The sequence below is a fragment of the Rissa tridactyla genome, chromosome 6 (assembly GCF_028500815.1).
Source record: "Rissa tridactyla isolate bRisTri1 chromosome 6, bRisTri1.patW.cur.20221130, whole genome shotgun sequence".
NCBI lineage: Eukaryota > Metazoa > Chordata > Aves > Charadriiformes > Laridae > Rissa > Rissa tridactyla.
The window spans coordinates 72691830-72718624 of NC_071471.1; positions in this window are offsets into that span (position 1 = coordinate 72691830).

Below are 26795 nucleotides of genomic sequence, written 5' to 3' on the forward strand. Positions count from 1 at the left end.
AACACATGAAAGGACGCATTTAATGGGGGAAAAAAAAAAATATTGGCAATTCTGAAGGCCCTTTGAAACCTTCTCTGTGGTACCCAGATTTGATAAGATTGTTAAAATTAAAAACATAATGTATATATCCCCACTGCTGTTGTAATGTTGATTCAAACCCATGGAATTGTTCCTTCTGATTTTATTTCTCACAGAGACTGTTTCAAGCAGGTTTGCCTCCGGGCACCTAGCTGGAAATATTCCCCACAGTCTCCCATCCAGATAGCATTAATATTTTCCTCCAAAGGCATATATCTCCAACAAGGCTTTGCTACACTCATGACTAGTAATTAAAAGATTCAGAAAACCTTCAGGACTACACCCACACACATGAGAACCACATGGCAACCTGCTGCTGCCGAGCCCCTGATAATAGCCTAATTAATTTTCCATACCAGAACAAAGTTGAATAATCACCTCGACAAACCAGCTCCCATTTCGCTCCTTCCCGACCTTCCCAGCCGCATGCACATGGGGAGGATGGATGTACACCACGGTACAGGAGAAACAGCCAGAGCTTTGCTGGAAGAGTTTGTTTTGTAAAGATATTATTGGAGTTGCAACCTTTTATTAAATACCTCTCCCAAGCAGAGGACTCCTCCAGTAAAGCGTGGCTGGTCACCTGCCAGGACAGGCTGGGGTGGGCCTTCCCCTTGGACATCCTCCTGCAGACTGAATGAGAACCTGAAGGTTCAGGGGCATCAGGAAGGAAATCGGCTCCCATCTCCTGGAGAGGGCAGAGCTACTGATCACCGAATTGGAAATGGATAAGGCAACACCTTCGGGCTGCAAATTCCCACCCCCTGAGGGTGCAGAGAAGAGCCATCCAGCACACCAGCAGAGTGGGAGCAGCCTGTCCTCAGCACCGGCACCCCTCAAGATGAAGGGCCGCTACAAGTCACAATACCAGAGGGGCAGCAAGATCATAGAATGGTTTGGGTGGGAAGGGACCTTAAAGGCCACCCAGTGCCACCCCCTGCCCTAGGCAGGGACACCTCCCACCAGCCCAGGTTGCTCCAAGCCCCGGCCAACCTGGCCTTGAACCTCTCCAGGGATGGGGCAGCCACAGCTGCTCTGGGCAACCTGGGCCAGGGGCTCACCACCCTCACAGCAAACAATTTCCTCACAATATCTCACCTAAATCTCCCCTTTTTCAGTATAAAACCCTTCCCCCTGGTCCCGTGGCTCCCCTCCCTGCTCCAGAGTCCCTCCCCAGCTTTCCTGGAGCCCCTTTAGGGACTGGAAGGTCTCCCCAGAGCCTTCTCTTCTCCAGGCTGAACCCCACCAGCTCTCTCAGCCTACAAAGTTTTATGGAGAATTGACATGGAGAGTAACTTTCATCTAAATTAAGATGGAAACAGGACCATTGGATAGTCAGATGTGTGACACAAGGTCGCACTCCAGAGCACAAAGAAATGCAGTGACGCCCAACCCGTGCCCTCTCCCAGCAGGGGCCACAGCCCCACGGAGTCAGCACGGAACAGGGACTGCACTGAGAGATGGGTGACCAGGAGTGAAGGGAAGAAGTCGGGTCCAAATTAGCCCAAAGTGGAAAGAGAGAAACAAATTGAAATGTTAGAGTAATTTATAAAAACCATTTTTTTTTAATTTACAAATGGCTCTATTATCTACTTTGCAATCTTTGTAGCAATGGCAGAGAAAGGAGAAGAGCGTCAGATGAGAATTATAGGGTAATGTTATTCATAAGCAAGCCTTATCTGTCTCTCTACAGCTTGCATATTTTTTATAAATAGCTAAATTCTTTAACCATTCAAGGTTTGGAAGCCGAGAGATTTGTGTCTCACCTCATTTCTCAGAGGAAATGGATTTATGTCTGTTGTACAGCTGACTTCTAATTACTCCGAGGTTTTCAGCTTGATGAGTTTGACGAAGCCCCCACGCTATTGAATCACCGGTTGCGTGAATACCAGAGCCCAGCCGCTGGCACCGGGGGATCACCGGCAGCGTTTTAAAAAGCAGGAGGCAACTTGCTGACAAAGCACCATTTCCGAGCTGTGTTCGCTCAAGGGAAACGCTCTCCCCCATCGCCGGATTAAACGATACAAACAAAAACCAGTGTATTTTCTTCTCCATTTGCTTCTCCACATGTAGATTACATCCTTCAACAAAATAAATGGGTGAATTTCAGCAATTATCAAGATATCCCTATAATCAGGCATAACAACAGCTTTAAAAGCTTTAAATACAAAGACTCTGGTTATTTAATATGCTTTAAATTGCAGATTAAAGTAGGCCACTGTCGTTATGGCTTTATTGTCTACTTTAAAATTTTGCATTTCTTAAAGTAGTAATTTATTTTTTTTTTACCGAGCGCTTCCAAAAATTCAAGCTGAGAGTGGTTTCTAGGGAATAAATCATCTAACTGCTATAAACATTTTCTTTAAAATTGCTTTTTCCACAGTTTACTAGACCTCTTATTTTGAAGGAAGCAGTTTAAGAAATTTTTTCACTGCAGTTTTAGTGATTAATAATTAAGCTCACATGGTTTGACTATTTTTGTGAATTCCAAAGGCAAATCTTCCTCTCGCCTATCTGACGCTCACCTACAGAAACGTGTAACTCGCACTGCAAAATAAGAGAACAATGGGAAAATAGCAAGTTATTAAGATGATATTGACTTGTTCAGAATTAGACAATTCCTTTGAAGACATCGTTGGACTGATTTCTTCCTTTTCGTTGGATGTGGGCTGCTTTCTCCCCAGGACAGACTGGGAGTGCCTGAAGAGGGTACGGAGATGGGAGCAGCATCAGGGCATCTTGCAGAGACCTTCGGCAGTTCACAGCGGTCAAGGTGAAGGACACAAATGCTCCGTCCAAGACGGGCCATTACTCCTGTGCTCTTCTTCCAGCCCCTCAGGTTTCTGGGAATTGCTGTTCACCCCCAGGCTGCAGTTGTATGAGCCAGTGAAGCCAACACATGCTCGACCGCCCTTGTGTGCTGAGGTTTATATACTGTGAAAAAAGTCATATTTCTTCTCAAGGATCCCTCTTGGCACGCTGCTGGTTGGCTGCCTTGGCATAATTACCACTACAATATTCCAAGCAAGCTTCCTGAAGGCAGAGAGCTCACAGAAATCAGTGACTGACCAACATATGGTTAAGTACCCATGCAGACAGCGTGAGTTTGGGGCCCCTCTCCCCACCCTCTGCCACTTTTTTGGGGTCCTGAGGCTTCACGGAAATAGCAGTTAATGGCAACCAACAAGACAAGAGGTGGAGAACAGGTCTGAGAGAAAGGGGCACTGCATTAACTTCATAATCTGAGGAAACCGCTGAGAAAGATTTAATTTCTTTTATTTTTTACTTATCTAAGTTGAATTTGGGTAAGCTTTGCAAACTTTTTGGTGTTAAAAATCAGGTAACAGAACTCAATACCCTGCGCTAAGGAGCACACTCGCACAGAAAGGTGCCCAGGTATTCTCATCAAGAACAGAGTGTCATCCTTATTTTCTAATATGGGGAGCTGAGGTGGGCTGAAAGTCTTGCCCCGGGGTACGGTAGGTAATTTAAGATGCAAAATCTTAAGTCAGGCTTTCTTAGGCCTCATTTTATCAAGTTGCTTCATCATCTCCTGCCTTCTGTTCCTCACTGGATGGTAACATTTCAGTCTTTCCTGCTTAGCAAGGGGCCGTAACCATTGTAATCCAACATAAATCCATCTAACATTTCAGCAGAGAGAATAAAAAGACAGATAAGCAACAAAAGTTAAAGATTCTTTGTAACATGTTCGCAAATGAAGGAATAAAAGCATGTGACAGAAAAACCCTCTGAAACAACATCCAATAATTGGCAATATTTACAAGAGATACATCACTAATGGTTCATTTAACTTTGCAATATCGTAAATTCACTCATCTTGTGGAACTGGAATTATTCATAAGAGAGTTTATTACGAGTAGATTAATATTCATTGGAAAGTTGGCAGAAGATGTATGCTTAAAGTCTCTGAATTGTTTCGCAAAAGAAAAAAAAAGCCATCGTTTTGTGAATTTTGGACAGAGAACTGATTGCAATCAGGATTATCCAGAAGTTCATTAGACACTGAAACACTCTGCGTAAGGCATCATTTAAGTTAATCACTACCTGGTTGTCAGGCAGAGAACAGTTTGCTGAGTTCAATGTTTTATCGCCTGGGATTGCGCATTACATCTCTCTGAAAAGCAAGGATTTAGAAGTGTGTTCATACCGCTAATAAGATATGGCTTATTAGAAGTAATATTTTTGGTTTACATAAACTTTGATAAAGCCAGTTCCTGAAGCACTCGAGAAATAGCAGTTTCTAAACTTAGAGCCACACACCTGAGATCTACAACCTACCGGGCTCTCAGAGACACCTCTCCTCGCCTTCCTTCAGCCATAACTACAATATTTATGTTATTTACCAGTGGGGTATCGGTTCCGACAGGATTTCTACAAGTTCAGCCCCTGATTCCACCTTGTTTCGGCATGGACATAAATCCTGGGCAAGTCAAGACAGCAAACACCGCCAGGGACCTTCCCCCGCTGGGACGCTCAGCTCTGCCAAAGGGCTGGTGCCCTGAGGCCCCCTACGGACCCCGGGAGAGGGTTTAGTTATTTACCTCGCACCAAGATACCCCAACAACAATCAGCAGAAAAGATGTAAGCATTTAAAAATAGGCAAGACAGCACCGGAGCATCCTTATGCAAAACATAAATAACGACAGACAGAAAGAAGTGATTTGTTTCCCGTGGGTTTGTAACCGGGAATGAGAGGGCAGCAGAACTGACCCGCAGAGAGCTCACACCGCCGGCACGCCGAGGCCCCTTCCCAATGGATTCACCCGTGGATTATTTTTCTTATGTAAAGCAGCAGAACTAGCAGTTTTTAAGAGTACATCTCAGCAGTAATCCATCGATACATATTATTTATTTGTCTACTACGATATATAAATAATGCATACTACTAAGTAGCGTTTCTACTACTGCCTGGCTCCAGTTGATCGTGGCGATTACATGGAAAATGAAAAAGTAGCGGTCTCATTGCTTGCCCCCGTCACTTGACAGGAGCATTTTTGTACCTGTGCTAGCCGTCAGGACGGGGACTGCAGGAAGAGCAGATACAAAACTGTCAAATACAAAAAGAAACGGCAGTAATGCTCTCATCGTGAGACAGCAGGGAATAAGGAAAACACGTCTTGGATCAATAAAAAAAGCATTTGTGATTCTAGAACTTGTCTAATTCAGAAATCTCCAAGATTAGAAATGCTGCCTCACGCATGCCCGTGACTACTGCTATCTTTTGTTATTAATGGGTTCTTTGCTCAAGTCTTCCACTTATTCATGCACTTTTTTTCAGCTTGACAGCACTGTGCCACTCCTAAGTGAGCATTTGCTTGCATTTGGTTTTGCCCCACAATGAAGACAACATTACCTAGCAAATAAAGCAGGTACACAGCACGTACAGCTCGGTTACAACCTGTAAAAGGAGATTTCACCATGAAATCCACTGTTCCTCTAACCGGGATTCTCAACGAAGCTCACCTTTAGGTCTCGTCTCAGTAGTGCACTTAATGCAGTGTTTCACAGTTGGCTGCATAAATCACACTGCAAAACTACCTGATAACATGTAATTAATGATGACAGCTGCAAATGAATGCTTCTTACATCATCATATATGGCTTCACTCGGGAAACATCAAGTTTGATTTGGGCTTCATCGGAAAAAAATGTTTGTTAAAACACCAGCCACAGCTGCACTTCATCAGCAGCACATCCCTGGCAAGACAAGGGGCCTGCTTGTGAGGAAAAGTTGTAAAGTTTCTAAAATGGCATATTTAAAAGTACGTGTCTAGTTCCAGAATTTAGACATTTTAAGCACGCCTGTATTTCAATATTTAATCTGCTATTGCCTTCCTTCCCCCCAGGCTCTGACAGGGATCCAGACACCACCAACAGCCTCACGCAGACCAAGACCTCTACCCTGGGGATCAGGGGAAGGACTATTGCTGTCAGAAAATCTAACAGGCAAACCAGGCAGACACACTCCCCTCCTCCCAGTCCTCCCTTTGGAGGCCACATGCCAGGGGCGAGTCGGGGACATCACTCCTTGACACTACTGCAACATCCAGATGCTCATAGAGGCACTCAGATGATTTGGATCATCTCCTGTATCCTTGCTGTATGAGCAGAGAGAGATAGTTTAACTTTTCACTGGTTTTTTTCCTTCCACCCAACGGTGCTGGGTCCCAGCTCTGCATAACCAGAGCAGAAACACGCTGGCTGCAGGAGAGCCCTGGGCAGCACCAGCCCCAGTGCAATGAAGGCCCTGGCCACCTGCTTATTAAAGCCCCACCATTGTGTCGCTTCTCAACACAATATCGTTGTCACAGGCCAACAGCAAGGCCAAGGAACCCCATGGCTCATGCTGAGATTCCCACATTTCTCCCTCCAGCCTTGGCCTTCCCCATGGACACAGGAGGGTGACCTCCACTCCCCCAGCAGTGGGCTGCCACTCCAGAAAACTGCAGTGACGGTATTTCACCACGTCTGTCCCCTTCGTTTGCTATAAGATTATAGAATCACAGAATCTTCATGGTTGGAAAGGACATTTGAGATCATCAAGTCCAACCAAACACCCTACAGTCTCTGCCACTAGGGCATGGCCTGAAGTACCACATCTAGACGTTTCTTAAACACCTCTAGGGATGGTGACTCAGCCCCCTCCCTGGGCAGGCTGTTCCAGTGCCTGACCACTCTGTCAGTAAAGTAATTCCTCCTAATATCTAACCTAAACCTCCCCTGCCGCAGCTTCAGACCATTTCCTCTGCTCCTGTCATTATTCCCCTGGGAGAAGAGCCCAACCCCCACCTCTCTGCCCCCTCCTTTCAGGGAGTTGTAGAGGGCAATGAGGTCTCCCCTCAGCCTCCTCTTCTCCAAGCTAAACATGCCCAGCTCCCTCAGCCTCTCCTCATATGCCCTGGTCTCCAGACCCCTCCCCAGCCTGGTCGCTCTCCTCTGGACACGCTCCAGCACCTCAATGTCCCTCTCGTGCAGAGTGCTTCACCTTGAGTAGTGGAAAGGTGACTCTCAGGCATTTTGAATTTCTTTTTTTCCTTTAAGCTTGAACACACCCCCTGAGAAGGGGCACTCCCTCACCTCTCCCCCTCTTCTGAAATAGAGGGGTTTGGAGAAGGTACAATGCACCAGAAAGTCAGATCAAAATAAGATGAAAAACCCATTGCACAGTCAAATTAGTATCTAATTTCTTACAATACAAACAACAGAGAAATTTAATACGTGAGCTTTGGGTTTTTTTCCCCCACCACCATCACTTGTGGCCCACATAGTCTAACCACATGCATAATTTATTCCACGGGAATCCTTGAAACCAGATAGCTTAATATATGTATATGCAAAATCAACGCACATTTGAATTTCCTAATGAGACCAGAGCTTTCGTAATAAGCCTATTTTTGGTCTAGGTATTTATAACTATCCCATACTAAATTGAAAAGAAGTAACAGTTTATAAATTCACCCAGTATTTGCATAAAATGTGTGGATAGAGCTAATGTTAATGAGTTCATAATATCATTCTACCTAAAAGAACTGTTTCCCTAGCTAAGGAAAAGCAAACAGCAGTTACTCGGTGTCCAAAATTCACGCACACAGATTTGAGGTATCGTTACCTTCACCATTTTCACCTAAGACTCGGTTTGCATCCTGATGCCACCATCAACAGAGATTCCCTCCCAGCGCTTTGGTTCCTCATCAAGCGGAGATGCAGGAACGCTGTTGAGGGGACGCCACAGTTAAGACACTCTTCAGCAGCTCGGAAGGGCTGCAGATGAAATATTACATGTTCAGAAGGTAAACGTAATGCCATACTCAGATTAAATGTTGCCACAACTCATGGCACCATGGCATCAGGACAGGCAGCAGCACGGTACGTGGCAAACAAACCCACCCCAGAGCAGCAGGGACGGGGAGCACACAGAGTCCTTGCCCAGCACACAGCACTGCAGCGGGAGAGTATCTGCCAGTGGAGAAACCACATTTCAGACACCCCCTTAGCCAACAGACACAGGCAAACCACACATAGCATTGAAGAAAAAGGGACTTTTCTCTGACAATCCCAAGGAAGGTCTGATATCACCCTGATATCACACTTAAAACAGGCTAATTTTAGTCGTGTCACTGTTTGAGGCGGCACATGAAACAGTGGCAAGGGGTAGAGGGGCTGCAGGAGACGACAGGCTGTGGAGGGTGATGACCACAGAATCACGGAACGGTTTGGGTGGGAAGGGACCTTAAAGGCCACCCAGTGGCACCCCCTGCCCTGGACAGGGACACCTCCCACCAGCCCAGGTTGCTCCAAGCCCCGTCCAACCTGGCCCTGAACCCCTCCAGGGATGGGGCAGCCACAGCTGCTCTGGGCAACCTGGGCCAGGGGCTCACCCCCCTCACAGCAAAGAATTCCTTCCCAATATCTCCTCTCTTTCAAGATAACCCTCTATAACCCAAGCAGCAATGAAACAGTCAACAAGAGCCAACCAGCAGCGTGCTGAAGGGCACGATCAAACCCACCCTCAGAGCCACTCACCGGGACAGCAGAGCAGACCTTCTGTGCATCACCTCACCAGCAGCCCCCTACCCTGCCCTTCCCAGCCCTTTTATCCCCTCTGGCTGTGTTTTTTTTTCCCTCGGGGTGGGATTGCCACCAGGTGTGGGCAGTGAAGGACACGACCCACCCTGCCCTCACCCTCCTGCCTTCCTGTGGCTGGTGACAGGGGGAGGGTTTGCCCTGCCTTCTTAAGCCTGAGGGTGCTTTAGCCCCAGAACCATTAAAACTCTTTGCTATCCTGTGTCAGGCCAGTTGCTGCTGACGAAGGGCTGCCCAGGTCCCCTGCTGGCCAGGCTGCTGCCCCCCGTCTCCTGCCCCATGGGTCAGAGGCGGTTAGGCGAGCAGCAGCACCCTGCCAGCAAACACGCCGGTATTTGCTCTGCACATCGCACGTTCTCCCCCTCCCGGGGTGAAGCTGCTGGAAGCGAGTGTTTTTCTAGCACAGTTAAAGCTGTTTGGGAGAGACGCCGAGATTATACATGTGACCTTAATATTTCCCACTTAAGGAGCAACACCGTTTTCTGCTCTCCCAGCTTGCGCCGGCACCATGATGGGAACGAAAGGTGCCAATTTGCTGGGGAACACCAACGTTTGTCTTCAGAAAGCAGAGAAAGACAGGGAGAAAAATCAGGTTTATGCAGCCGACGGCCGCAGCGCTGGTCCGCGCAGGGGCGGGGGGGCTGGCCACAGAAGCCGTTACTCTTACCTAAGCTCAAGAAAGCTGAATTTACCCATCTGGGTGTTTTGCACCCCCAAAACCTGACATAATCCCATTGCGTTTGGGGAAAGGTGAGAAAATAAAGTGAAAGAAGCGGAGAAGCCGCAGGCTGGCTGTGAAAGCCACCTGAAGGTCTTTCAGAGGAACCCTTCAGAGTGTTCCCACCCCTTTCTGTACGAGGACGCTTTGCCTCACGTAAGTCCCACGTACGGCTTGTGCAGGGCCTTGAAGCAGAACCAACACTACGTCTTCTCTCCCATTACAATATGTTTTTAATATTTCCCATTTCGTCTGCTTTGCTTTGATTTTGACTTCATCTGTTTGTTTTAAAACTGCAATGAGAATTGGATTTCTCTCCCCTCAGCCCCAATCAGCTCTGTGATGTTTGCCTTCCCATCTCTTATCTGCCGCCTTCCTCTTTTCCCACCCTTACAATCATCTTGCTAACTTTAAATCTATGAAACTCCCCCAAATTGTCCTGCATAAAAATTGGCATAGGTTCCTGCAGGAGCACAGTGAGCTTAACTACGTATCCGTTATTAACTTTAATAGATGACATGTCTCAATCCCTTAAGCTTTCTGCTTTGTCTTAATTATCCGGAGGCACCGTTAGCACCAAGAAACCAAGCTCGGAGTGGAGGTTTATTGTGTTAAATGCTGCACGGAAACACGTTTCCAGCCGAGCGGGTGGTGCTGGCATCCTTCATCCCCTGAGGCTGGGGGATCATGGAGAGCCGGGGCTGTCCTCCATCTCCTCTCCATCCCAGCGAGGGGATGCCACCAGCCAGGACCAAGAGGTGCCAGCAAAGCCCAGCTGAGGTGGCACAGACCCCCTCCTCGCTCCATGGGTGCAGCACCTCACCAAGACTGGTGCCCAGTGACAGGATGAGGGGCAACGTGCACAAACTGGGACACGGGAAACTCCATCTCAACAAACATGAGGAGAAAGTTCTCTGCCGTGAGGGCGGCAGAGCCCTGGCACAGGCTGCCCAGAGAGGTGTGGAGTCTCCGTCTCTGGAGACATCCCAAACCCGCCTGGACGCGTTCCTGTGCAACTGCTCTGGGTGACCCTGCTCTGGCAGGGCTTGGACTGGGTGAGCTCCAGAGGGCCCTGCCAGCCCCGGCCAGCCTGGGATTCTGGGATTCTGTGAAGACCCGGGTCATCTATCAGGGGAGCCTGGGCTTTCCCCTTCAACTCAAGAAGGGGTGAGACAAGTACGAAGCCAAGATGAGCAGGAGGTGATTAGGTCAGACAGTCCTACCAGGGAAACTCTCGTGCCCCAGGGCATCGCGTGGTCTCTGCTGTGGCTGAAAATCTCCATCCTTTCGCTGCTAACCCCCATGCACTCGCCCAGCTGTGCGTACAGCGATGAGAGCATTACGCTGACAGCTGGATCGAAATGCACTAAAGCGATCTGGATAAAAAATAACAACAATCCTACAAGTGTGAACTTCCCCAAAGGGTTTTTCTCTTGGCATTCCAGCACTGAGGAGACCCAGCTGGAAATGGCAGAGGGGGGAGAAGGAGGGTCTGAATTAAAACAACGTCCAACGCCGTTTATTTGCTGACATGTGAGGACTGTTTCCCCTCTGTCCTTCCATCTCCCATGCGTTCAGCGAAGGATGAAGCTGCCTGGGCTCAACACCCTGCCAGGCCAGGGGCGTTCGGGAGAGCCCAGCCAGCCCATGGGAAGTGGTGCTCTTCCCTGGCAGGGCATTGCTCTGTGATTCCAGAACGGTAACACCCTGCAAAAATGAGGAACGAGAAGGTTGTTTGCACATGAGCTGTTTGGGTGCCACCACAGCAGGCCCGTGGCAGTGAGAGCTGGAGAAGAAGGGTTTTGCTTATGGAAATTGTTCTGCCTTACCGGTGGCTCGGCTCCTGGAGCGGGGAGAGGATCTTAATTGCTTGAGCTCAGGAACTGACAGAAAAAAAAAAAACCAACCCAAACCCAACCCATTTTCTGTTCAAAACAGATTTTTTTAGTGGCAAAGTAATTGTCCCTTAATTGATTTTTCTTTTGTATGGTCTGACAGCTGCCAGCACCCAGGAGGGTTTGAAATGCTGCAGGGACCGGGCTGTACGTCTGGCTTGTGGTGACGCTGGTCTCCGTGGCTTTTGGGCACAGAGTGACATGTGTGTGTCATAGAACGGAACCTTAAAGCCCACCCGGGGCAGGGACACCTCCCACCAGACCAGGTTACTCCAAGCCCCGGTGTGATTGTATGTGCTGGATTTCCTCCTTTTTATAATTTCCTCCTTTTTATAATTTTAATTTTAAAAGTTACTTGCACGTTTGTTTGTTCTCGTGATTTTACCAAACTCCACATTTCTCTCAAAGTGCTCTAAGAACAGCCTCAAGTACCCCAGCAGCAGGCTGACGCCCTCGTGGTCGCCTGGCCTCCGCACGGGCATTCTGCGTCACTCAGCGAAGCCATTGCAGACATTCACCCTGTGGCAGCATCGACCCCTGGAGACACCCAGCTCCCCGAGCCCGTGCCAGCGCCCCGAACCCGCCGAGCGCTCCCCTGGCCCCCCTCCCCTCCCCTCCCCGTCCCCAGTGAGCAGCTCCCTCCTTCGCCATGGGCTGCTGCTCAGGTTTCCCACGCTTCCAAGCCTGACGGAGGCAGGGTTTAACAGCAACAAAGAGCAGGAGAGCGAACGAGAGCCTGGCAGAGCTGAGAGCATCCGCAGAGGGGACGGCTGAGGGCAACATTTGGAATGAGATGTTTGCAGAAACTGGCGTCTCTGGCCGGGCGACTTACAAATGAGACTGGTGCCGCCTGGGAGGAGGGTTTCCTTTGAGAAAGATGAAGTTAGGTGAGAAGAAAGCAAGTTTGGGAGGGCTGGCAGGGGAACGGATGAGCTTTCCCAGGGAAACAGAGATTACGGCTGTAATTGCCATCCTCGTGGATGTGCCTATCGCACGTGAAAGCCGAACCCTGAAATGTGCCATTCCGGAGGCATTCAGGCGTCTGCCTTCAGCTTCATCTTCCGCCCACGTGAACCGCACGGGAAAAGACACAGGAGATGGGGAGACAGGACGTCTGAGTCGCTGCAGAGCCCATCATCGCCGCTGCAGGGGGAGAGAAATAATTAGGCAATCATCAGCTCCCCCGGCGTGCGTTAGGCTGGCAGGAAAAACTGGGGAAACCCACCTCAGCGGTGTCGGGGGGTGTTTTTCCTTTACATTATATTCTCCCTCACAGCGCCTGGGAGAATATTTTATTTATCCTAACTCCGGGCACAGGAGGGGTATCGGCTGCCTGCGACACCCAGCTTCAGCTTTCCCTGAAGGAGCCCAGTAGCAGAGGCAGCGCAGGAGCCCAGTTCCGTGAGCATCGTGTCCCCGACCTCCGGACCTCAACCACAGGAGCAGCTTTTTGTGACAGCTGCCGGGCACGCGGCGTGGTCGGATGCTGCAAAATCCTCCCCTGTGTGTCAAACGCCCGCCGCAGGAGCGGTGCCTTCTCCAGGCAGCAGCGGGGAGAGGAGCCGCTGAACCTCCGGCCCTCGTTCCTCACTCTTTCCCATCACTAACAAGTCAAAAGATCATTTTTGCCATTTTTTTTTCTTTTTTCCTAAAATAAAATAAGTATCTTTCATCTGAATTTTGCGTACAAGTAGTAAATCCAATCACTCCCCATTGTTGCGAGCACAGCTGGCAACTTCTGGGCTATTTTCCTTCCTGCCCTCCCCTCGTTTAGCAGCAGCATCCCTCTAGATTTCTGCAAAATGAGTGATTTGTATAAAAAAATACATTTCCTCCAGCAAATACTTTGGCTCTATGTTTTCCGGTTTTGCAATGCGATGAATATCCTCACTGCAGACATATTGTTTCCTTTTTAATTCTTAAAAGGGAGAAAAACGGTTAAATATTTGTAAGATCTTATCCTGTGTGTTCAGAAGTGGAAAATAAATGAAGTGAGTTTCATTTCAGGAGGGTTTTCTTCAGACATTCCCCGGGGCAACATTTTGAAGCAGCAGCTGAGTCAGGTTGTATCACACGTGAACAGTATCATACATCTCTCGCTTGCTCTCGTGTTTCGACGTTTGAAATCATCCCAGCAAAAGTCCTCTTAATTTTATGTGTTGCCTTAATTTCAAGTCAAGTGCACGCGTTATGGCTACAGTCTGCTGAGTCAGGTGAATGTGCATTTTTTTTCTACTTTTATCATTATTCCTTTATGGTTTCACAAAAATTGAGTCTTGTTATAATTCAACGGCCCTGACGGACACCGTGCAATTTGGCACAGAGTCCTCCTTTAGCGCTCTCTCCAAATTCACCTCTTCCTACAAGTGGGTGTCTTTCATTATGGCTGACATTAATACTGAATGAACTAACAGCTGCTTCTCGCTAATGAGCCGGAGCAAAAAGAAATCTCTCTCGGTGGCTGCAGTTCCAGGCTTGGCAGCGTGCCTGCCGAAACCTCTTAGAAGGAATCCGGCTGGCTAGAAGCAAGGGGTCTGAAATGTTTTTAGTGTTCTGTTGAGTTGCGGCAACATTTCATGCTCTGAGAGTCTGAGTGGGAAATGCAGGAATTCGTGTTCGTTTCATGTACATTCCTACAGCAGAAGTGAACCGTAGTACTACTTTTCTGTGTGATCATGGCAGAAGCATCCCAGTGCCCGGGAGTCTCCAAGATTTTCCTCATCTCCTGTGTGCAATGTTACAACACAACAAAGAACCAGCAGATGAAGAAAAAAAGCAACGTATGTATTAAAGATGACCTGAACTATATGGGAAGACCCAAACCACGTGGCCAGCAGGTCGAGGGAGGTGATTCTACCCCTCTGCACCGCTCTGGGGAGACCCCACCTGGAGTACTGCGTCCAGCTCTGGAGTCCTCAGCACAGGAAGGACACGGAGCTGTTGGAGCGGGGCCAGAGGAAACCACGAAGATGATCCGAGGGCTGGAGCCCCTCTGCTGTGAGGACAGGCTGGGAGAGCTGGGGGGGTTCAGCCTGGAGAAGGGAAGGCTCCGGGGAGACCTTCCAGCCCCTTCCAGTCCCTAAAGGGGCTCCAGGAAAGCTGGGGAGGGACTCTGGATCAGGGAGGGGAGCCACAGGACGAGGGGGAAGGGTTTTACACTGAAAGAGGGGAGATTTAGGTGAGACCTGGGGCAGAAATTGTTTGCTGTGAGGGGGGTGAGCCCCTGGCCCAGGTTGCCCAGAGCAGCTGTGGCTGCCCCATCCCTGGAGGGGTTCAAGGCCAGGTTGGACGGGGCTTGGAGCAACCTGGGCTGGTGGGAGGTGTCCCTGCCCAGGGCAGGGGGTGCCACTGGGTGGCCTTTAAGGTCCCTTCTGACCTTTCTAACCTTTCTATGATTCTATGATTCTATGACCTGAGCAGAAAGACCTGTTGGACACCACTCTTACAGCATCCCTTTGTCTCCGACCAAGGACAAGTCTCCCCCGGGAAGCCCTGCCCAGGAGTTGATGGGCAATTTGCCACCGGGGTCAAATGCTGGGGGCCGAATTCTGCCCATCAGCTGGGTGAGGGACCCCATCCAGGCTGCAGCCCAAAGCCAGCTGCCCCTGGAAATAACAATAAGCTGAGGAATTGCACAAGGTTTATTTTAAGTTTCTGTTAAGTCCCCCTGAGATCGATATCAATAGTCCGTTGCCCTCAGTTAAGCACATACTTAACTTACACTGACTGTGGCTGACACATTTAAGTGCTCTGTGTCAAAACCCCATTTGCTCTCCTTGAAATGTCATTCTCAGGAAGACCAGGGGACACAGGACACGGCAGTAACCCCAGAAGGTCACAGGCAGATCAAAGACACGGAACGATGAACAAGCTCAGGATACTCTACCATGTATAATGGTAGAGATCAGTAAAATTAATTAACAAAAATAGCTAGCAATTACAATTTTGTGTGTGTGTGTATATATATGCATGCAGACAAGGTTTTTCTGTGGGTGATGTTTTTTTGCTTTGGGTTTGTTTGTTTTTTTTACAAACAACACATTTGGAGGAGCCTCTATTTTGCAGAGCTGTTATTCGCTACTTTGGCCAAACCGCCACCGAGTAGACTTTCCCACCTAAACGGAACACGTTTACATACTCTCCTCATTTATTATGTGGTTTGCCTTATCTTACCTGGAGTTTTGCCAGCTTTTTGAGGAACAACATACGGAATGACTATTTCAAGGTAGGATAATCCTAGGAGGCGAGTCCCCGTGCAGAGGGCGACTGCCCGCCCTTCCCAGGGCACACGGATCAGGAGCTTTCTTGAGTAGCGATGAGTAGTTTTTAATAACTTCATTAAGATAAACTGTGGATTTACGAAGGTCTCTCCAACCGCGATTAGACAGATTTTCCTTTGAAATTCTGATTACGGGCAGCGGCACATCACAGTAAGACTTTATACCGGAGGACAGATTTAAGGTTAAGCCTATAGTTAACCAGGCTTACACGGACAACTGCAACTAAACCCCAATGAAACACTGACTTGATTATTTTAAACAAATGAACGCTTTAAAAGAGGGTCCCATAGTTGAGAGCGTTCAGCTGAACCTCAGCGATGCTGTTTGTAGTACGTCCCCAACAAAAGCGAGGGGCTGAAGAGCCGGCGCCGAGCAGGCACGGCACCATGAAATGGCACTTTCTGACACTGATCTGAAAAATATGAGAAAAACCCAGTCAACACTTCCTTTTTCAAGAGCATAACCGCAAAGTTTCTGACAAGTTCAGTGTTTTTTGCAGCATTACAATTTTCCTTTAACTAGAGAAACATTTCCCCAGGAACATTCTCCTGTCTAAAGCAAACTAAAGATGTCAAGTGAAGCTAAGACTATTTCTTCTGGAACACCGTGGTTTAATTTCTGACTCATTTTCAGGATTTACATTGACTATTCAACAACTAAGAGATACAAGGCTTGAGTTTACTTTATCTTTGCTTCAAATCTATTTGGTGACATCAGTTAACAAGAGATCCAAGTGAGGAGGTTTTTAGGGGCAGTGGAAGAGTTTGGTGAAATAATTTTTTTGACAATAAATGGAATTATAAATTAGAATGGCTTAGTTACTGTGTTGCAAAAGATCTTTGAAACATTGTCTCTTTTTAAAATTCAGAAGTTTATAAAATTTGTCAGATAACTTTGAAATGCAAAGTATAGCAGGTTTTATTTCTCCATTTTGGTGAAATAAAGCATCGTGGAATCAGTTTTTCTTATTTAAATATCACGGGGCAACGTGAGCTGGCACACTCTGAATGCAAAGTAGGGAAACACTTAGATATAGAACAATTAGTGCAAAAAACATCTGCATCTCTTGTTAACCATAGGGACCGTCTAGCAAACATGATTTTATTTTTTTTTTACCGTTAATTGGAATTCATTAGAATAACTTTGCTTCAAAGGAAACATTAAAGGCATTTCAGAGTTTGTTATTTTCAAGTTTGCCTAGTTAGAGTCCATCTGGTTTAGGCTATTCTGAACGATAGCGATTCCGAGTGAGAGCCTGGACTTTCCAAGAAATCAGTGCTGCTCGCAGCTCGGAGACACCAACTGCCCGTAAAGCCAGACCTCGCCTGGTCCTTGGTCATTGCTGCCATCTGAGGTCCCACTGTTGCCACGTGGGGAATTTTCCATCTCGAGACCACATGAGCACATTTCTTTGGGAAAAGGAATTTTAACGTTCACCCAAATACACCAAAGATGCTTTTATAACGGGAGGATTGACGATGTTTGAGACCACTGACAGCACACAGGCAGAAACTGTCAGACTGAAACGCCTGAATCACGTAAAAGTTCTTTTGGTTGGGGATATTTGAGGTATGTTGTCAGTACACATGTAAGGAGCTGATGGGCAGAAAAGGCCCGCGGGGTGGGTTGCAGTGTGTAATGTATTTTTAGGAAACCCCTTCCAGCTTATTTCAGCGAAACTCTGGAAGCTCTGGCAGTCCCTGATGATTTCTTACAGGGACTTAAATTAGTCATCGGCTTGGAGAGCTAGATGAAATCAAACAGCACTACTTGATCGTCACAGTTATAAAGGCTATTAAGGAGGTACCACTTACGACTATAAAATAAAGACATTAATCTGCTTCCCATAGAGACAAAAGATGAAGAGGTCCCTTCTCCTTCATGGCATTTCAGCGTGTCCCCTCCGCAGTGGTGCCTGTCTTGCCCTCTCCAGGCTCTGGAGAGCACGGAGAACCGCAGACACGGGAGCAGGAGGCTGGAGGAATCGCTGGTGATGCGAAGTCGGTGCCTTTGCACCAGGCATTGCCGGTGAGGCTCGTGGCAAAGGGATCCCCCCGATGTCCCTGTCGAGAAGCTGTGCTGGGACAAGCAGTTCTGGCACGTTCCCTGGAGCACGGCAGGTCACCCATCACATGTGGGGGCTGCACGGGGACCAGTCCCCTACAGCGGATGGACCCTGCATCTGCTGCTGCTTCCAACCAGCTACCCTGCTTTTCCCTGTGCCTCCTTCAGAAATCCCAGCGAGGTCTACGCCCAGGCACAAATAACACAGGGGAGATTTCGGCAGCGTTGCAGCCAGCAGCTCTCCATCCCAGCCAGCAGCTCTCCTCCATCCCAGCCAGCAGCTCTCCTCCATCCAGCCAGCAGCTCTCCTCCATCCCAGCCAGCAGCTCTCCTCCATCCCAGCCAGCGCCGCTGAAGGAGCCCCCCGAGCCTGGTGTGCCTCTTCCTCCAACATCAGGACAAATGAGCCGTGAGGTCTGCCTCGCGAGGCCAGGCAGCGGTGGGGACAGCAAATGTGGAGCCGTGTACTTTTAACCCCTGGAGTACAATGTGCTTTTGGAAATCCTAGCCATACAGTAATTCTGAATCCCACGCCTGGAGGAAAACAGAGCAAGGGAAAGATCAAAGAAAGTATTAAAGGTACATTCTGCATCCTTGTTAAAGCGGTGTGCCCCCACGCCCTGAAGAACATCCTCAATGGGGTCATTTAATCCCCTTCATGTCCCCAGAAAGGTTAAAAGGAAAAAACAGCGTAAGAGAACACCAGAGCAAAAAATCATAGTTTCATGGCAAGATACCACTGCCAACAGTTTACCCTGTGTTGGTAATAATACTGTCAAAACCACTTCTCCAGGTAACGTCCCGCAGGAGCCGTATGGAAACGACCCCATTCCCACGGGTCACGCAGCAGCTCCCGTTTTGGCGTGGGCTTTCCACCATCCCGTCCGGGCCACCCAGCGCTCAGAGCATCCACCCAGCGCCCAGCTCTGCCCCCCTTCACCCACCAAAACCCTCCTCTCTGCTTACCAGCGCCTCCGTTTCCCTCCACGCTAACAATAAAGATGCGCTCTCAGTAATCGTTTCCCATTATTGTCACTAGGGTGCAAGCCTGCAATATTCCACGGATTGCAATCTCGATAATGGTCAAAATATGCCATCCGCAGCTTTCCATCAAAGAGCACAAAGCATTTACATGTAGCGGTGTTCACAAAAAGCACTGAAAAGTGACAAAATATTAGTTCTAATTCCTTTCAGAATGACACATTATTGCAAGGGTATTAGCTGAGGTTTCCAATTTTTATAGTTCCTCTGATTTAAGAAACCAATGTAAAGATTTCTAGGCACCGCATATGAATAATTTAGCAATCGCTCAATTCGTCTTTGAAAGACTTCCCTATTCTACCAGGATCAAGCAAATGCTGACACTACCTTGACACATCACATCACAAAAGTAAATGAGTAAATTTATAGTTAACAGACAGATTAATGCCCAATAAATCTCAAAATATGGATTGGTAGGTCTTAAAGCTGCGAGCCCTGAGTATGTATGAGATGCAAACTTTTCATGAGTGATAGGTTGAAAGACTCTATTACAGGGTTGGGAGGCATCCTATTACTGCTGCTTTTGGCTGAGAATCCAATGGAAACGGCTTAACACCAGGCCCTTTAAGAATCAGAAGGTGTCATTACGAGTTTAAATAAAGATTTAGAGCCCACATTTACTGTCTTACCTTTGCAAGTGTTGACATTTATGAAAAAGGATTTTGAAATGAAAGCGTATCATTTGGAAGAGGGCATCTCAAAGGCGGACCGTGCAGCCAAGGAGAAGCCATAAAGTCAAGAGCAAGACTTGGGTGAATGGAGACATTCACTCACATGGAAGCACTTTAAGAAACACTTTCTCATGAGAAATGAGGATAGGAAGGGAATTCACATGCAAGCAAGCTGGCGGGATTCATTTTGAGACATACACCCTGGTAGCAACGGGATCGCTGACATTCAGAGAGGCAAATCTGAGTTGGCAAATCGCCTTTTTTGTTCCAGAAAAACTTGTCTGGTGTGAGGATTCAACAGTTCCCCGTGAAACTCTGTTCACCGGAAGCCTCCAGAATAGATCTAGTATTATGTCATTAGGGGGCTCTAATTCAGCGGAAGAGGACACATTTGAAACATCACCTTGGATTTGCACCTGGTTGTTATTGCTTGAACTCAGAGGTAGCCAAGGTTCCCAGAAAATCTGCCTCGGGAGAGGTGTGGGAATGCAGCTGTGTCTGTAAACAAGCGAACCCAGACGCTTCCCCAGTGCAGGGAGTGAAAGAGCCCTTGAAATTCGCCAGTGCATCTTACCTGTTATTAATTTTACAGTAGGAGGAAATGTAAAAGTAAAACCCTTGCTTTAAGATTAATGCTTGTGAGCTCGGTGCTAAGTATTATTTAGCCATAAATAAAATTATACTGTAGTCATTGAGTCTACAATGGCTACACATTACTGCTTTCCCTGCAGCCGAAATGTAATTCTGCAGCAGCGCTCCCACAAGTGGGATGGCTGTCTGCTCCCACCAAACGCTCCCTGGGAAGCAACTAGAGATATTTCACAGAAAGAACTCTCCAGAATTAGTTTCGACTCGTTATTTCAAAGGAAATCATACAAAAAAAAAATTTTTTTTTTTGAGAGAGGAGTGTCCTGTCCACCCTGCTCCCATCGCCTGGTAACAGCTGGACCTACACCCCTGCGTTACCTCCCGACCTGCCCGGCCTTCGTGCTTTGGCGCAGCAACGCTGGTTGGTCCCAGGCATCCTCTGCGTGTGCTCCTTCCCCTCCGCGTGCCCCCTGGATGCTCTGCATCCTTAATCCTCACATCTCTTCTAGGTCCCCAGAGCCTTTACGCTTTGAGGTGCCCTACGCTCTGCCCCTGCTTCCACACTCCTGCATTACAAACTGCGCTCCTTTCAGGAGGTGGGTATTTTTCACACTTATCTTCTCCTTTGTGTGCTCTGCACATGGCTCCAGCCCTAGGCAGCTTTTGAGCTGGGCCTGGGGAAGCCAGACGTTTTGCCCCATTAATTTGCTCACTTCTGCCAGGGAAAGCCATCAGGCAACTATTTGTTCTTATTTTCTTACTCACAGAGGAAAAAGCTGGGGGTGGGGAGCAAGTCTTTTTTACTCCCTGTCACAGACCCATGGTTACATCAGCAAGATCATAGAATTGCCCAGGTTGGAAGGGGCCTTTCAGATCATCAAGTCCAACCATCAACCCGACTCTGACAAAACCACCACTAAACCATCTCTCTAAGCACCGCATCTACACATCTTTTAAATACCTCCAGGGATGGCGACTCCACCACTGCCCTGGGCAAGATCCACCTGTGCTCCAGCTTCCCCTGTTACGAGCGTTGAAACCATGGATTCTTTGAATTTCAGCATGCATACCTTTATCCTTTGATCTCTTGAAGCTACTACCGACAGTCTCTCACCCCACACACTCCCTCTGCGGGGCTGAGTCTGCTCAGCTCGGTGTTGACGTTAGTCAACATTCATTTAGACATAACGTCTAGATGTGGCACTTCAGGGTGTGCTCTAGCAGCAGAGACTGTAGGTCGTTTGGTTGGACTCGATGATCTCAAAGGTCCTTTCCAACCATGAAGATTCTGTGATTTTAACGGGAGCCGGCGGGGGCTCTGGTGCATCAAAGCATCTTCAGGGAAGGCGAGGGCAGACATTTAAGCAACCTCAGGATGGCAATATCTCAAGGTGCATATTGCTTTCCACAATCTCCTGTGGCAGAGACCCCTCAGGAGAGATTCCCTGCTCAGCCTGGCATCCCGGCAGGGCACCAGGGTCCCACCCCCCCGCGGGTTGGAGATGTCCCTCGCTGCTGTCCCCATCGGGGCAGCGCAGCCCAGCCAGGAGGTTGTCCTCTCCCTGCCATCCCCACCAGGGCTCTGAGTCAAATCTCTCCTGAACAAGGACCAACAGCGCCGCGGGTCCCTCCTGCCCTGAGACATCATATTTCAGCCACGGAAGGGGTTGGCGTGAGCCTCACACGGAGGGAATTCATCAAGAAAAACACTCTCTTTTCCCCGGGAACTGGAGATGCGCTCAGGAGCCTGGCACCAGCTCCCCACATGAAATATCTGTAATTGTGACTTTGTACTTGAACTGCTTTAATTGAGTCTTTCAGCAAGTCTGCGATTTGTTTTTAAATAAAAAGTTGAATACATCTGCAGCTGAAAATATTTGGCTGCCAATGCTTACACACTACTGAAGGAAGTTTTTTAAAATAACAGCTTTTTCAGATTTCAACAGCATAAGTAAACATATGCTTTTAACTGTGTTCACCTGCCGGGGCACCTGCTCACAGCAGATTAAAACGCTCCACCATATATTTGAAATAAAATCCAACACAGCAAAGAGAATTACCCCTCCTGCTGAAACCAAGCGCCATAAAAGCGATTTTAAAGACACCAGAGAAGAGGGATGGGGCTGGGAAAGGGAGCGCTGGGGGAAGAGCAGGCAGGTGCCAAAGGAAACGATGGCAGAGCCACCACCAAGGACTTCTGGAAGAGGATCGGTGACCAAATCCGAGGCACGTCTGGGACACTGCCCCTGCAGGAGCCCTGCCTGGTTTTGTCAGGGAAGGGACGCGCCGCGTGGAAGAGGCGGCGATAGTGAGGGGAGCCCCTGGCCCAGGTTGCCCAGAGCAGCTGTGGCTGCCCCATCCCTGGAGGGGTTCAAGGCCAGGTTGGACGGGGCTTGGAGCAACCTGGGCTGGTGGGAGGTGTCCCTGCCCAGGGCAGGGGGTGCCACTGGGTGGCCTTTAGGGTCCCTTCCCACCCAAACCGTTCCGTGATTCTATGATAGAACCCACTGCCTTCTGCGGTGAGATGGTTGTGCAACAACTCGACGAGAGAAAAAAAATCCTCCCACCATATTGCAGTAGTTCAGAGCGGAGACAGGGCAACAAGGATAAATAGATACTTGGTAAGAAAAAAAAAAAACCAAAACAAAACCAAAACAAAACCCAGAACATCATTTTCCTTATCGTTTTAAAAAGCGTCAGGTGAAATGAAAACATGCCCTTTACAGGAAGCACAGACCTTTCCGTCTTTTTTAACTGAGCAAGCATCTGCTTTGACAATGGAGGGAGAATAATGGACTGAGAAACCGCAACATGTTTATTTTTCCCATTTGTTCATTTGAAGAAAGAAAACAAGTGGATGAAGAATTCTCTTCCCGGTGTGTTTAAAAGCTCTGCTCTCCCTGCCCTCAGTTAACGCAGCTATCAGCGATGCCCTTTCCGTTCCAGCGAAGGGGAAGGGGCTCCTCCTTCTTGACAGACCTGGGAACATTAAGAACATGTATTTTAATGGAAAACGTCTTCATCTTTTACTTCCCTCTGAAAAATTCAAAGTTTTCAGCCAACTCCTGCTGTGTTTTTGTTGGCTGTAACATTTGGATTTTCATACTGGCGGCAGCAAAGGCTGAAGACATTGACAAACCTCCTCCTTCATTACTTCATACAAATGTCTTAACATAACACAAGGCATTTTAAAATCGACTTAAAGAAAAATCCTCAGAAAGCCATTGCTTTGTCATGAATGTCTAATTGCAGGTTTCCTTCCCCTCCAGATGGAAAACAGCAAAGCCCGAGATCTTGAGAACTTCAAGCTTTGCATTACATTTAATCCGCTCACCTCTCAGACCTGCTTCTTTTGAAAGAGACTGAACGTGGCATATTCAAAGATAGTATTTAAGATTTTTCAAGACTACCACTTCATGGTCAGGAGCTCCCATAATGCATCCTTGCCATCTGGAGTTGTTATTAGTTAGTTAGTAGCAGTGTCACCGTAATGATATATTACTCGGTAATGAGAGCCCAGCTGGCTGCACACATTTTGAAGATTCAGGCTCTGTAAAACTGAGAAATTGTGCATACGGACAGTGGGATGGAGTGAGGTGGACTCCCAGAGGGGACTGGTGGGCAGATCTCTTTTTGGTACTTGGGGACAAGTCTACTTTAGCATCTCCCTTCGAGTCACAAGAGCTGTTGGGCTGGACCCCAGGGACCACTCGAGGCTCTCAGGGTTCTGTCCACAGGACCAGGCTAGAGCTAGGCTGAAGCATCTTCTCTCCCTTCTTTAAAAAAATCCCTCCTGTTGTTCCTGAAAAGATCTGTAAGCAAGTCTGTATTCTCAAATCCTCCCCTTACAAAATCTTTGACCAGAGAGGATTAATTTTCAGCGTGGAGGCCACAGACAGCACTTTGGGATGGGGCTGGAGAATGAAAGTCTGACACCACTGTAAAGGGTGGTCTTGGTCCAGATCAATAAGGCACAGAAGACCTAAATGGCTTTTCCTGTCTCAGCCAGGCGTCCTGGCATTTATCTCCAACTGTCTGCCCCAAGTTCTCATGTGTTTAGATGAAAAATGGACAACACTTAGGAAGACGGACAAGTGAAGCTACTTGGTGCTGCAGCTCTACAGAGAGTAGACACTCCGTAACACCAGAGCTGCTTTGCATACACTTTCCTAGTCCCTCCCCATCTCTTAATGATTTTCTTCCTCACGGCACTTGTTTTTCTTTTTTGTCTAGAAGTTCTACTTGGCCCATAAGCAAAACTCAGACCCATGAGACGGGAAGACAGATTTACCCCCAAGCCACACTGAAACAAGCGGTGACTCTCTTAACTTTGGATCTCCTTGCCCTATTATTCCTGATGTTCATGTAGAGAGGGCAGTAAATCTGCTTTAGCAGTGACTTGCTGTATCTATGAAGTTTATAAATCACTGAAGGAACAGCCCTATCCTGCATTATTAAAGGTGTGTTATTATACTTTATTTCTGAGCCACAGATAAACTCCAGCAGGCAGCTATGAGCCATGTGTCTTGTTTGCCCAGTATAAGAGTTTCTGGTAAGCAAAGAAAAAGTGGTATTAAAATATCCTCTTGAGAAATAGTATAGAATATGAAGATGAAGGAGCAAATAACACAGCCAACTATAAAACGTTTTCTTGATATGACCTTTGGAAGTGACAGATAAAGTCACCGATAGGCGAATCCCACCGTGCCCTTTGCTGCTTCACCCTTTGAAGTCACAGAAGAGATTCATGGAGGAGGCTGGAAACTGCAGAGCAAGACCCCAAAGGAATCATTCACCACTGCAAAGCATCCTCAGCAGAAATCCTGCAAGCTTATTGATGCGGTATTGCCATAAAATTTAATTTAGCAGAAGTTAGAGGGGAAAAAAAATAATCTGTATCTCCTCAAGCACGTTGGTCTTTAAAGTAGAATGAATGGTCATGTTCAGGAACGGAGGCTGGGGTGTGTCGGGCCACTCGCTTGGGATTTAGGGAGCAAGAGAGACCCAGCAGAAGGCTGCCACGCGGCAGCACCGCGGGGAAAACCACCTCCATTTGCTGCCGAACACACACATCTGAACAGGCGCTTCTATTTGTTTTGCAAACACCAGCTCTCGCTATCTGACAAGAAGAACGGGAGAGCAGAGGAGAAAAAAAAATAATAATAATAAAAAAAAAATCTGTTTCCAGTGTGTGCTTTCAGTATCACTTTGTGTAGCATTGTGTTTCCTCTCTGTGCTCCTTCACTTCATTTCCCCGGTGCGGGTCATACAGCAAAAGGGGAAAAACACTTTTAACTGTCAACGCGTGGTTATGAAACCGCAAAAATTGGCAGCTGGACAAAGGGCCAAGTTTAATGCTTTAAATTATCATTAGCTCGTTTATAAAGCATGAATAGAATGGCAGGCACCTGGCCAATTTCCCCTTGGAAATGGGGCTTACCGAGGGCAAGCGAGCAACTGCCGGCGGGGGGCTGCTGGCAGCGCCCCCAAACCCAGCCCTGCACAGGCAGCGCACCCAGGGCCGGAAACACTCCAGCACCAGGAGGCAAAGCGATAAACTTCCAACCAGAAGGGAAAAAAGTTCCTAGATTTCCAATGGCGATATAAGTGACGGTTGGTTAGAAAAATCTGAAAATTTATGTTTTTCTCCTGTTATGGTGTTTAACAAGTCTCAGGCGATGGGATTTGCTCAGACTCAGAATAAATGCTGGGATTTTAAATACCTTGCACAGCACACAATTTAATGTAGTTACTTCATTTATTCTGCGTTACCTTAAGGCTTTCTCACCATTGGCCCTTTTTTCCATCCCATCCCTCACTTGCCAATGACAGCAGACAGAACCGTTAAATCTGCAGTATGCAAGGATGGCTTCCAGCGGCAGCACTTAGCAGCTCTGTCTTTGCCCATATGCCAAAAGACTTGTTCAAAACCAGAATTTTTGAGTAATTTATGACTGTTCTTACCGTGATACAGATGGCTTATTGATCCGTTTAATCTCAGTACCTGTGGTTTTGCAGAAGAAAATACTACTCTTTTTTGTGCTGCTCATTTATGTACTCTTTTTCTAGAATGAGAATGTGCTGCCTGTTACCTTAATTGACTGATTTTTTAACAAGTTTCAGTCTAGCTAGAACAAAACTAATTTCAGAAAGCTTGATCAGCTTGAAGATTCCTCATCCTCCTCATCTCAGGACATCTGGCCTAAGGGTGACCTTGAAAGCCACTCAGAAGGCCATCTCCTGTGACACTCAGCTATTTGAAGTTCGGGCAATGAAAACCGCCAACACATGCACGAGATGCTGTCTACTCTGCTCCAAGCAACAGTCACAATATTTAGATATAAGTTGCCAGTCTCATTAACTCGAGAATTTTTTTCTCCTACCACTGGAGCCAGGAGAGATGCTACTGCTGATGGAGAGAGAGCAAAGTCCAAAGGAGATGGTCATATGGCTTTTAATCTTGATAATTTTTTTTTTCTAATTATCAAAACGAACCCAAACCTTTGCTGTTTCACAAAGGAGTGCCTGGGTCCATTCTCAAAAAAAGCTTTTTCTCCGTAATGAGGAGCACAGAATAACCAACCACGAACAGAATCAAACCACATTAAAAGCTAAAAGAAGAGACGAAGACTGTGAGTCCTTTCTTAAGAATAATATATCTTTCCTCTATAAGGCATCGTGATTGCTGCATCAGGATAGTCAGGCACCGACAGCCAAAGTTACCCAGGAATCGGCTTGGACCAGCAAACTGCATTAGAACCTACAAACAACCCTTCAGATGGGCCCCAGAGCTTTGGGAATATAAGTTAATGTGTGCTACGGGTACCACGGCATCTTTATGATCCTGGTAGCACTCA